The sequence below is a fragment of the Hyla sarda genome, chromosome 8 (assembly GCF_029499605.1).
Source record: "Hyla sarda isolate aHylSar1 chromosome 8, aHylSar1.hap1, whole genome shotgun sequence".
Classification (NCBI taxonomy): Eukaryota; Metazoa; Chordata; class Amphibia; order Anura; family Hylidae; genus Hyla; species Hyla sarda.
Genome location: NC_079196.1, coordinates 151,895,993 through 151,910,276, shown reverse-complemented (window position 1 = coordinate 151,910,276; position 14,284 = coordinate 151,895,993).

The window sequence follows — 14,284 nt, the reverse complement described above, 5'->3', positions numbered from 1 at the left end:
CAACAGGATTTTGAAATTTACACAGTTTTACAGATCTACAGTCTGTACAGACCTGAGTTTAATCTAATTATGTATTATTGCTGGACTTGCTGAACTTATTCTTATAACATTTTAAGTGTCTTCCTTGATGGTGTATATTTGCACAATGAAATCAGGACAAAATTTGTGCATGTAAAGAGAAAAGACACAGTTGATAAACCGATGTCCACCACATAATCAGTTCTACCGTACACCATGATTTAGAATTCCACTTGTAAAGTTCTATCAAAAATTGGGCAAAAAACTTTTTCCAGTGGTACACTGCTCACATAGTTAGAAGTGCTGGAGCAGCAGTGTGTGCCAAACAAAACTCAGCACAATAGTAAAATCATAAATCTTTATAAAGTAAACAGAATATCTGGGTTTAAAAAATATGTAATTTTGCTAAACAATCTGTCCCCTTACCTCTATCAGTTTTATCAACCAGAATGCCTCCAAGTGTTGCAAAACTTGGCATGCTGGGAGTTGCAGCACCCTGGTTGGTAAACACTGTGTACATGTACCAGAGCTGAGTGTATGATCATGTACATGTAGCAGAAATTTGTGTACGGCATGTGTATGGAGCAGAGCTTAATGTGTGATAGTGTATGCATGACCAGACACACACTCAGCTCTGCTGCATACACACAATAGCACACTCAGTTCTGTTGCATACACATGATCACGCACTCAGCTCTGCTGCATACACACAATCGCACACTCAGCTCTTCTGCATACACATGATCACACACAGCTCTGCTGCATACACACAATCACACACTCAGCAATGCTACATATATACAATCACACACTCACCTCTCCTACATATACACAATCACACACTCACCTCTGCTGTATACACACAATCACACACTCAGCTCTGCTGCATACACATGATCACACATATACATAGACCTAATAGCTAACAGCTGTACCTTCTTCTCCCTCCCTGCACATATACAGTGGTATTCTTAGCTGTACATTGCAGGAGTTTGAATTTTACACAGTTTTACAGATCTACAGTCTGTACAGACCTGAGTCTAATCTAATTATGTATTATTGCTGGACTTGCCGAACTTATTATTATAACATTTTAAGTGTCCTCCTTGATGGTGTATATTTGCACAATAAAATCAGGACAGAATTTGTGCATGTAAAGAGAAAAGACACAGTTGATAAACTGATGTCCACCACATAATCAGCTCTACCGTACACCATGATTTTGAATTCCACTTGTAAAGTTCTGGCAAAAATTGTGCAAAAAAAAAAAGCAAAAAACTGAATTACACAATAAGATTGTGCAATATAGACAGTGTAAACTGTGTGTATATATATCTATATATAGATTGTTGCCATCCATTTCTGGGTGCTTTTTGACATATGTTTGGAGTCATTGTCCTGCTGGAAGACCCAAGATCTTGGAAGCAAACCCAACTTTCTGACACTGGGCTGTACAGTGCGATCCAAAATCCATTGGTAATCCTCAGATTTCATGATACCTTGCACACATTCAAGGCACCCAGTGCCAGAGGCAGCAAAACAACCCCAAAACATAATTGAACCTCCACCATATTTCACTGTAGGTACTGTGTTTTTTTCTTTGTAGACCTCATTCTGTTTTTGGTAAACAGTAGAATGATGTGCTTTACCATACAGCTATATCTTGGTCTCATCTGTCCACAAAATGTTTTCCCAGAAGGATTTTGGCTTACTCAAGTTAATTTTTTATGTTAACGTTTTTATGTTTCTGTGTCAGCACAGGGGTCCTCATGGGGCTCCTGCCATAGCATTTCATTTCATTTAAATGTCAACGAATAGTTATCACTGACACTGATGCTCCCTGAACCTGCAGGACAGCTTCAATATCTTTGGAATTTGTTTGGGGCTGCTTATCCACCATCTCTACTATCCTGCATTGACACCTTTCATCAATTTTTTTCTTCTGTCCACACCCAGGGAGATTAGCTACAGAGCCATGGGTTGCAAACTTCTTGATTAATGTTGCGCAGTGTGGACAAAGGCAAATCTAGATCTCTGGAGATGGACTTTTAACCTTGAGATTGTTGATATTTTTCCACAATTTTGTTTCTCAAGTCTTGAGACAGTTCTCTTCTCCTCTTTCTGTTGTCAATGCTTAGTGTGGCACACACAGACACACAATGCAAAGACTAAGTGGACTTCTCTTTTTTTTTTAAATCTGTTTTCAGGTGTTTTCTATATTGCCCACACCTGTTACTTGCCCCTGGTGAGTTTAAAGGAGCATCACATGCTTGAAACAATCTTATTTTTCCACAATTATGAAAGGGTGCAAATCATTTTGTCCTGCCCAGTTTGGTGTGACATCATGTCCAATTAGCTTTTTTCCTCCCCTTTTTGGTTTAGTTCCAATACACACAAAGGGAATAAACATGTGTATAGCAAAACATGTATTACTACAATCCTTTTCTGTGAGAAATACTTAATTTTCATGAAAAATTTCAGGGGTACTAACATTTATGGCCATGACTGTATAATGACAAATTCCCCCCCTTAAGGACGCAGGGTTTTTCCGTTTTTGCATTTTCATTTTTTCCTCATCACCTTATAAAAATCATAACGCTTTAAATTTTGCACATAAAATTCCATATGATGGCTTATTTTTGCGGCACCAATTCTACTTTGCAGTGACATTAGTCATTTTTCCAAAAAATCCACGGCAAAACCGAAAAAAAATTAATTGTGCTACAAGATTCAAGAAAAAATTTCATTTTGTAACTTTTGGGGGCTTCCGTTTCTACGCAGTGCATTTTTCGGTAAAAATGACACCTTATCTTTATTCTGTAGGTCCATACGGTTAAAATGATACCCTACTTATATAGCTTGGATTTTGTTGTACTTCGGAAAAAAATCATAAATACATGCAGGAAAATGTATACGTTAAAAATTCTCATCTTCTAATCCCTATAACCTTTTTATTTTTCCGCATACGGGCCGGTTTGAGGGCTAATTTTTTGCGCCGTTTGTATCGGTACCATTTTGTATTGATCAGACTTCTTGATCGTTTTATTCATTTTTTCATGATATAAAAATGGAATCAACAGGGTGACTCCCCCTCCCATAAACCAAAATACAATTCTGAAATTATATCAATCTTTCTCTAGAACAGAATTTTAACCCAATAAGACAACAATGTCTTAAAGCTGCATCCCCAGGCAGACAGGACAGTTTGTTCTAGGAAGTCTCTCAATTATTCATCACAAAATTACGCAAAATAAAAAGGTGACTTAATATTTTATCATAAGAGATAAACTCCATATTGAAAGAACACAAGAAAACAAAAGAAAACCAACTATGAATGCCGCTCTAACAAAGAACTCTGAGAATAACAGTGGAGAGATAAAAATGCAGCCCCCCCCCTTCCTCCCTTCAGCGTCAAGCATCTCATACACAACCCCTGAGACAAAGACAGGGAATGAGAGGAAACGCAGCCCCTGACCATGTACCTGTGCCATGTTAGCAGTGAATAACAACTGAGCACCAGTCCATTCCTGAACTACAATACAAGAGTGTTAAACAGAACAGTAGACCAGAACAGATTAGGAACACGTCAGAAGCAAGGAGAGACAAGGGTTAACAATAACGATCAGTGACAAACAATGAAATACAGAAAGAATACTACAAAATAATAAACAGATATATCAAGACACAAGATCAGGATTAGTATATAGCAGCCAAAACCCAACACAAACCAACAACAGCTAAACTCCTACTGTTTAAACACAAACACTGAATTTTATCTTTGGAAATCCAGAATTAAAACCAAACAAAAACAGTAGTGACACAAATATATATGCGAACATACTGAGAGACACAGAAGCTTCTCAATAGCCTTCTTAAGCAGCCTCGCTGAGAGATTATATTCTCCAGAATTTCCACTGATCTGGCAATTTCTACATTTACTAAGTAAATTTACTGCAAAATATGAAACACTTATTTTATCCCATGAAATTATGTCTTTAGCATTTACTAAAACCATTCACAAATTCTGCTACTATGTTAATTACTCATGTATTTGTCTACAGTATGTGACATACAAGCCCCTCTCCTTTTGGAAAGGTTTTTAAACAAATACATAACAGTTGCGTTTAAGGCTCCTCTTGGAATGTTTGGGTGTTGGCTAGTCCCTGGATGCCATTTTGAGACATTAAACATGTATCATACCTCGCATAAGGGATAGGAAAAAGAAGTTCAATTTTACATCTTCCATTACCATATAAATATAAGATTCACTTAAAAATGTAGAATGTTAGATTTACCATGTGCTGTACAAGTCATGGCCATAAATGTTGGCACCCCTGAAATTTTTCTAGAAAATTAAGTATTTCTCACAGAAAAGGATTGCAGTAACACATGTTTTTGCTATACACATGTTTATTCCGTTTGTGTGTATTGGAACTAAACCAAAAAAGGGAGGAAAAAAAGCAAATTGGACATCATGTCACACCAAATTCCAAAAATGGGCTGGACAAAATTATTTCAAAATTGTGGAAAAATAAGATTGTTTCCAGCATGTGATGCTCCTTTAAACTCATCTGGGGCAGGTAACAGGTGTGGGCAATATACAAATCACACATGAATACAGATAAAAGGGAGAGAAGTTCACTTAGTCTTTGCATTGTTTGTCTGTGTGTGCCACACTAAGCATGGACAACAGAAAGAGAAGTCTGAGAACTGTCTGAGGACTTGAACCAAAATTGTGGATAAATATCAACAATCTCAAGGTTACAAGTCCATCTCCAGGGATCTAGATTTGCCTTTGTCCTCAGTGCACAACATTATCAAGAAGTTTGCAACCCATGGCTCTGTAGCTAATCTCCCTGGGCATGGAGGAAAGAGCTAAATTGATAAAAGGTGTCAACGCAGGATAGTCCGGATGGTGGATAAGCAGCCCCAAACATGTTCAAAAAGATATTCAAGCTGTCCTCCAGGCTCAGGGAGCATCAGTGTCAGCGCGAACTATCCAACGACATTTAAATGAAATGAAACGCTATGGCAGGAGACCCAGGAGGACCCCACTGCTGACACAGAGACATAAAAAAGCAAGACTACATTTTGCCAAAATGAACCTAAGTAAGCCAAAATCCTTCTCGGAAAACATCTTGTGGACAGATGAGACCAAAATAGAGCTTTTTGGTAAAGCACATCATTCTACTGTTTACCGAAAATGGAATGAGGCCTACAAAGAAAAAAAACACAGTACCAACAGTGAAATATGGTGGAGGTTCAATTATGTTTTTTTTTTTTTTTTTTTTGCTGCCTCTGGCACTGGGTGTCTTGAATGTGTGCAAGGTATCATGAAATCTGAGGATTACCAATGGATTTTGGGTCGCACTGTACAGCCCAGTGTCAGAAAGATGGGTTTGTGTCCAAGATCTTAGGTCTTCCAGCAGGACAATGACCCCAAACATACATCAACATGCACCCAGAAATGGATGAAAACAAAGCGCTGGAGAGTTCTGAAGTGGCCAGCAATGAGTCCAGATCTAAATCCCATTGAAAACCTGTGGAGAGATCTTAAAATTGCTGTTGGGAAAAGGTACCCTTCCAGTAAGAGAGACCTATAAAGAGAAAGAAAAGGTGAGAGGGGAATTTGCGTCCCTAGTGAAGGACGTTACAGACCAAATCTAGGTGGTAATACATGTTAAACTCATCAGATAGCGTTGCGCTCAGGGCACAACACCTAAAGAGCATAATAAACCAATAGTTACCAGGTCCGCAGCCACTTTGCCCGACGAAGGGTCCGTTTTGGACCAGAAAGCCTTTTAAAGGAACAATACCGTGCTCCTGTATCCTTACCTAATCCAGAGCTCCAGTGCCAGGATCGGTCCAATTTTCCATTTTACCTTTCCAATAAGAGAGACCTGGAGCAGTTTACAAAGGAAGAGTGGTCCAACATTCCGGCTGAGAGGTGTAAGAAGCTTATTGATGATTATAGGAAGAGACTGATTTCAGTAAATGTTTCCAAAAGGTGTGCAACCAAATATTAAGTTAAGGGTTCCAATAATTTTGTTAAGCCCATTTTTGGAGTTTGGTGTGACATTATGTCCAATTAGCTTTTTTCCTCCCTTTTTTGGTTTAGTTCCAATACACACAAAGGGAAAAAACATGTGTATAGCAAAACGTGTTACTGCAATCCTTTTCTGTGAGGAATACTTCATTTTCTTGAAAATGTCAGGGATGCCAACATTTATGGCCATGACTGTATATGCAGTAGACAATATTACAGACTTCACAATAACATACATGCACACTGCATACATGGACTTCACAGAAAGCTTCTGCCTATAACTTCCTATTTTCTTCACTTAGCTTTTTATTCAACTTAACTTGCCAAAATTTCCCATAACCTTCTGTCTTTCAAATGCTGATTACTCAGTATTCCATCAGTCACATCCTGACTTCCTTTTTAACTCCTTACATCCCTTTATTCCTACTATAGCACTACTTTCCATATGTTTGTGTTTCCCAAACAAATTAATCATGGTTTTGTATGTTTTTAGGGCACTCCCCCCTCCTTATCTCCAAAGATGAATTTAATTTTTTACTACCGAAATATCCCACGATTCCCACCTTTTATGCCCTTCCAAAAATTAATAAGGGGCTTATTCCCCGTAAAGGGAGACCTATTGTATCAGGGGTGGGAACACTTACCCAGAATGTGGGGATATATATTGATACGGTATTACGACAATTTGTGACTGCCCTCCCCTCGTATACCCATGATACGACTGATTTATTAAACAAACTTGAAGGTATTTTTCTGAAGCCAGATACCATCCTGGCATCGATTGATGTTGAGGCTCTTTATAGCAGCAAACCTCATGATTACGGTATACAGGGGGTGAGACATTTCCTCCGGGGGAGAGGAAACCAGTTTAATTCACACAACAATTTCATCTTGGAGTTAAGATTCGTCCTGACACACTACTATTTTCTGTTTAACACCAATTTCTTCCACCAGCTCAGGGGTACAACCATGTGGAGTCCATGTGCGCCCACTTATGCCAATCTACTCCTGGGCTGGTGGGAGGATACGACGGTGTTTCAGGATGAAAATTCCTTGTGGTGACCCCAGATTATTTTCTGGGGGAGCTACATCGATGATATTCTGGTTCTTTGGTCGGGGAACGAACAGTCATTTAGTGAGTTTGTAATGGACCTAAATGACAATCCGATTGGCCTCAAATTGACCTTTGAAATGAATAGGCAAAAACTCTTGTTTTTAGATATATCTATCTCAAAGAGATCAGATGGCTATATCAGTCTTCTCAGATGGGATAGTTATTACCCCGAAAAACTGAGAACTGGAATCCCCAAGAGTCAGAATCTAAGAGTGAGGAGAAACTGCTCAACCCTCAAACAAGCTTCTGATTTGAAAAAAAGATTTGTGGAGAGGGGCTACCCCATGAAGCCACTTAGTGCAGCTTACCAACATGCTATCTCCCAGGATAGGACATCTCTATTAGTATCAAAACCAAAAGATAGTGATGATGACATCATTCATCTCATAGGCATGTTTGATCATCAAAATAACAGCCTGAAAAAATAATGAGCTGAAAAAAAAAACTTATTTGAATAGAGCTGTATTATCACTCCCACTCTTCCCTCCGTCTCTTATTCCTGCCTTATTCTATAAGGGCTTATTGGGATACTTTCCCGATATCAGGATAGAGGCTTCCCGTTTCCCACAGAAATTTCCCTCTGTAGAGATTTCTCTTTTCATTTCTAGAGATCAGTTAAGGGGGTCCATCAGGGATAATTTCCTCTTAATTACTTAAAAGGCTCCCTGCCTGACTCGCTGCCCTATCATATACAAATGCCACAAGACAAAACACACATATATGGACAAACAGAGACCAACCACATGTTACTCAAACAACATGTCCTCTATAAAGGGTTCTTTTGACTCGAAGGAAAAATATACTGAAAGCATGCATACCTACCCCCTCGGACAAAGGAGCAGGATCAGCCTGGGAAGCACAGATAGAGGTGGCAAGATAAAGTCTTACCCTACAGCACTGTTTTATTAATCTGTAGTTCCAGGTGTCACTGCTCCTCCTCGAGGTCCGAAGGTTCGGCAATGCAGCTTTTTCAGTCATCTTCGAGCCCACCCAGGGACACGCCAAATTTGTTAGGGAATTCAATGAATTCCTTCATAATGGGAGGTATTTATCAATTTTGCCTGTTGACAGTTTCTTTTTACCATTTTTTTTTCACTTTGGTTTTCGTGGACATGCACCAAATTTATCATTTGGTGCAAGTTGTTAGTAATTTTGGCTCAAATGTTGAAATCAGCTGTTGACAGCGCCTTTTACACAGAACGTACCGCCACAGAGGACGTGTATTTTACCCTGTAGAGCAGCCATTTCGGACTCCCTCCTGCAGTATATCAGCAAGCGACATGAGTTATTTTCTTTTGTGGGGTTTATAGCCACCATGTGAATTGGATTTTATTTTCAACTTGGGTAGTTTTTTTGTTTTTTTTTACTTTAGTGCAGTGGTCTTCAACCTGCGGGCCTCCAGATGTTGCAAAACTACAATTCCCAGCATGCCCGGACAGCCAACGGCTGTCCGGGCATGCTGGGAGTTGTAGTTTTGCATCATCTGGAGGTCCGCAGGTTGGAGACCACTGCTTTAGTGCTTACCTTTCCTCAACCTGTGTGGCCATGTCCAATGCTGACTCAACGGAGGGTGAAGGTTCCTCAGAGACAACTATGTCGCAGGATAGTATTGAGTAGCCCTGGAGGCGTCGCTGCTTTCACCCAAAAAAATGTTTAATGTATTTTGACGCCTTTACATTTTCACACATTGCTAAGTGTGTTTTCCATGTCCAAAATTTCTTTGCCAAAATTGCGCCAAAGATTGATTGGCGCAAATGATGAATTACTGATTAAAGTTAAAATCACACACAGGACCGTGTGATTTTGAGAAAGTTGTAAAAGTGACAGTGGAGAAGATGCGCCAAACTTTGGCGCAAAAAGACACTGCGCCAAAGTATTGCGCCAAAGTTACAAAAAAACACATAAATCCTTTGATAAATGCCCCCAATATGTTGTTTGATGCCGAATTAGTAGTTATAATTGACAAGGCCTAGGAGAAGAATGAATGACAGACTTCAGCTGTATATCGACTCTTCTGAGTTTACTTACAGAGACCAAGATGAGATATATGTTTGTAACTGTTTAATTTTGCAGTGTGCCATCCTCTCTCGTTTGCTATATCTCATCTCATAAGCAGGAAAGAAGGCTTTAAACTAAATGGCCTTGAAGCTTTCTTGTAAGCTCAGCAATTGTAACCTTGATATAAGTTTTCCTGGCTAATGAAGTTCATGATCAGTTCATAATGAAAGAGTACAAACAAGATGGGGGCCTATAGACAACATGGCTGATGATATACAAGATAAAAGAGTATATGAAAACGTATATAAAAGAGTACAGTGACCCCCCCGACCTACGATGGCCCCGACATATGATGAAATCGACATACGATGGCCTCTCAGAGGCCATCGCATGTCGATGTCAGCATCGACATACGATGCTTTTTTATGTCGGGGCCATCGCATTAAGTGCTATCCGGCAGCGCCAAATGCTTAAGCTGCTGCCGGATAGCAGCTTAATGTTCCCCGTGTGGTGCGGTAAGTATTACTTACCCCTCCACGATGCTCCGGGGTGCCCTTCGGGTCCAGCGCTGGTCTTCCGGTGTCTTCTCGGCCCTCTCTGATTACGTCAATACGTTGCTGCGCACGCCATCCAATAGGAATGGCGTACGCAGCTGCGTAATGACGTCGCTACACAGGCCCAGTAAGGCCTTGCGGAAGACAGAAGAGGACCGGAGAAGACAGAAGAGGACCGGAGAAGACAGCGGAGAGCCCAGCAGAGGCCCGGGTTCACCATCAGGAGCGGCGGGGACACCATCTCGAGCGGCGGGGACAGGTAAGTACAGCTTCCTATACTTTACATTGAACGGATCCCTCAACATACGATGGCTCGTTTGGAACGAATTACCATCATATGTTGAGGGACCACTGTATATGAAAACGTATTTAAAAATATATAACAAGCTGACTTCCCCCACAGAACCTAGCTTTAGGGCTCTTGCACACAACCATTATATGATCTAGTATAACCAGTTGCATGAAGTTGCACATCCATATAGTTATATTAAAAAGAGGCATAGCTTTTACCTTCTGAGCCCCAGTGCTAAAAGGCTTGCCCCATCATGTGCCTTTTTTTTTTATGGGGGTGGGGGGGGGGGGGGGCTTTTGTATAAATCCAACAGAAAAATACATATTTTGGATCTTTGCATTACAGAGATATTCCCCAATAAAAGCATTAATATAGGGTTTATATGTGGCTACAATCATTATAGAAACTGCTCTGCTAAGCATGACATCTTAACAGCCTTTAATTACATTTTGAATAACAATTAAAACTGATAAATATATAAAACACTTATCTTTATGTTTCCCAGGAGATCAGCTATGTTTCCCTTCTTACTATCCTGTGTTTGGCTGTAAGTCAATTGGCTGAAGCAGGAACCTGCACCTCTCCCCCGTCTGCTGTAGGACAAGATAAGGGACAAACAGTGAAAGGCTGTCTGAGCATACTGGGAGTTGTAGTTTTGCAACAAGTGGAGGTACTCTGGAAAACAGTGATTAAAGGTGTTAGCCAGGATATGAAAAACATGGCTGATATCTTCCAAAAAAAGCAGTGCCACACCTATCCAGGCTTAATTTGCCTTAGTGTTACTGAGCTGCTATACCACACACAAACTCAAGAGAAGAGTGGCACTGTTTCTGAAATAAAGCAGCTATGTTTTTCTAATCCTGGGTAAACCCTTTTACCCTTTTATCTTTGTCAAAGATGACACATATATGCAGTAGATTAACCCCTGTGCTCTCTGCAGGATTTCTACAAGACTGATTCAGGTGCATGCAGAAAATCCTGCAGACTGACACACATTGTCAGCAAGTTTATTCATTCCTAAGTTTAAAGTGGTTATCCAGGAAAAAACTTTTTTTTATATATCAACTGGCTCCAGTAAAAAAATCTTAATCCTTTCAGTACTTATGAGCTTCTGAAGTTACGGTTGTTCTTTTCTGTCTAAGTCCTCTCTGATGACACGTGTCTCGGGAAACACCCAGTTTAGAAGCAAATCCCCATAGCAAACCTCTCCTAAACTGGGCGTTTCCCAAGACACGTGTCATCAGAGAGCACTTAGACAGAAAAGAACAACCTTAACTTCAGAAGCTCATAAGTACTGAAAGGATTAAGATTTTTTTACGGAAGTAATTTACAAATCTGTTTAACTTTCTGGAGCCAGTTGATATATAAAAAAAAGTTTTTCCCTGGAATACCCCTTTAACATACCTTTACATGTATAAAAAAAAAACTAAACAAAAAACAGACAACTAATCATGTAATATTGCAGACACATGATCAATAATATAGCATTGTATATATATATATATTTTTTTTTTTTTTTATTTCCAGTGAATTCTTTTCAGCAGCAGCTAAGTGCAGAATAGTTATCAGAAGCTGAAAAACAATATTACATCTTTCTTGTGCCAGTTTTTAAAAATATCATCAGTAATTCTGGTTTTTCTGTTAGTTGTGGTCAGAAACAGATTTCATCCATTCCGGTTTTATGCCTCACGTACAGAGCTGTGTAAGCAATTTGTGAGAAATAAGACATCCTTGTGTTAAGCTAAAATATGACAGTTTGAGAAATCCTGGCCAGAAATTATATTTGGGTTATTAAATATGCACCTTCTCCAGATTATATCTGCAGAAAACAGTTCTCGTTCATCCACCATATGAAGCAGTTGGCAAACTAAAGTTTGTCAGACGTTTTGATTAGTGGGGGTTAAATTGCTTAACCCTTTAAGGACCGGGTTTTTCCCATTTTTGCACTTACATTTTTTCCTCTTTACTTTAAAAAAATCATAACTCTTTCAACTATGCACCTAAAAATCCATATGATTGCTTATTTTTTGCGCCACCAATTCTACTTTGTAATGACATCAGTCATTTTACCCAAAAATCTATGACAAAATGGAAAAAAAAATCAGTGTGCGAAAATTTTGTAACTTTTGGGGGCTTCCGTTTCTATGCAGTAAATTTTTCGGTATAAATGACACCTTATCTTTATTCTGTAGGTCCATATGATTAAAATGATACCCAATTTATAGAGGTTTGATTTTGTCGTACTTCTGGAAAAAAAATCATAATTACATGCAAGAAAATTTATACGTTTAAAATTTACATTTTCTGACCCCTATAACTTTTTTATTTTTCCACTTATGGGGCGGTATGAGGGCTCATTTTTTGCGCCGTGATCTGAAGTTTTTAACTGTACCATTTTTGTATTGATTGGACTTTTTAATCACTTTTTATTCATTTTTTCATTATATAAAAAGTGACCAAAAATGTTTTGGACTTTGGAATTTTTTTGCGCGTACGCCATTTACCGTGCGGTTTAATTCATGATAATTTTTTATAATTTGGCCATTTCTGCACACAGTGATACCACATATGTTTATTTTTATTTACACATTTTTTTTATGGGAAAATGGGGGTGATTCAAACTTTTATTAGGGGAGCCGTCATAGGGGAGCCTCCCATAGACTTGCATTGAGGGGGTGGGGCGTGACGTCACACGGGGCGGAGTCGTGACGTCACGATCTTCTGTTCCCGTGGTCGGGAGCCTTAGCCTCCAGCGCTTCCGGAACAGTAACAGGTGGGTGCTGCGTGCTATATTGCCGGGGTCCCCGTGATCAGACATCTTATCCCCTATGCTTTGGATAGGGGATAAGATGTCTAGGGGTGGAGTACCCCTTTAAGAGGTTAAAGAAAGAGGCAGCACTGCTCATCTGATCACTGTACCCTTTGACTGTGATGCTTGGATTTCCTTGGAGAGGCAGGGCTAGCGCCATGTGAACTCTCAAAATATGAGACCACACAATGCTAAGCCTGCTTTACCATGAAGAGCCATATACGCAGGGGCATATTGGTCGCAGGGGAAGGAGGCCTGGCTGGGATATAGACATGTCCCAAATCCCCAGAAAAGATTGGGGTTCCACTGTGTATGCATCTTTAAAACACACATACAGTTGAAAGTATGCTATGCCCGCAACAGATTAGAGCTGGCGGCTTCTCCCTATCACTTCAATTGGGGCTTCTAGTGTGGACAGCTTCTCTATATGATGCTGCCTGCATCAGGAGCTGAGAGAGGGGGAGCAGAGTGTCAGAAGCTGGGACCTACTACTATATGGAGGTAATGTTAGGGGGCTTACTACTATATGGTGGCACAAAAGAGGCCTAATTTGCCCTTGGGCCCACTGCAACTTATCTTTGCTTTTTCAGCCCCTTTGTGTCAGCAATAAGTAAGGCAGTCGGATCCCCATAGGTCAAAACGCCTTACATGTCAGGAGGCCATCAATGGCATTCTGAAACACATTATAGTGTTATCCAGATTATAATCACTTCCTATTATGTAACGCCAAGTTCAGCTATCTATAACCATAAATTCTAATTCCCAATCAGACTGCTTTCATTTTTTTAAAAGGCCTCTAAAAAAATTTAAGAACCGATCTGATTGGTTACTATGGGCAACTCAGCAACTTTTCCTCTGGACATGTTTTAAATCCCGCCCCCCCCCATATGTGTGAGTATAATAATGATATATGAAAGTGATTACAATATTAGAGCAATAGGATAGGTTTGTAAGTGAAAACTGTACTACTCTGGCCTGTGTGGCCACCTTTAGCCTGGATACAAGATGAGATACTGTTGGGCATAGAGGTACGGAGGTTCTGTATGGCATCCTACAACACATGTGGAGGACCCAACAAGAAGTGATTCTCTGCGGGATCTGGTCATTTCTAACACTGCAGAGCAGGTTGGGAATGTAACTGTCATTCCAGTAGTTATCAGCTGCTGAAGTCGAGTTGTTTTTTTCTGTCTGACAACAGTGCTCTCTGCTGACACCTCTGCTTGTCTCAGGAACTGTCCAGAGTAGGAACAAATCACCATAGCAAACCTCTAATGCTTCAGACAGTTCCTGAGACAAGCAGAGGTGTCAGCAGAAAGCACTGTTGTCAGACAGAAAAGAACAACTCAACTTTAGCAGCTGATAACTACTGGAAGGATTAAGATTTTTAAATAGAAGTCATTTACAAATCATTTACTTTCGGGAGCCAGTTGATATAAAAAAAAGTTTTTCCCTG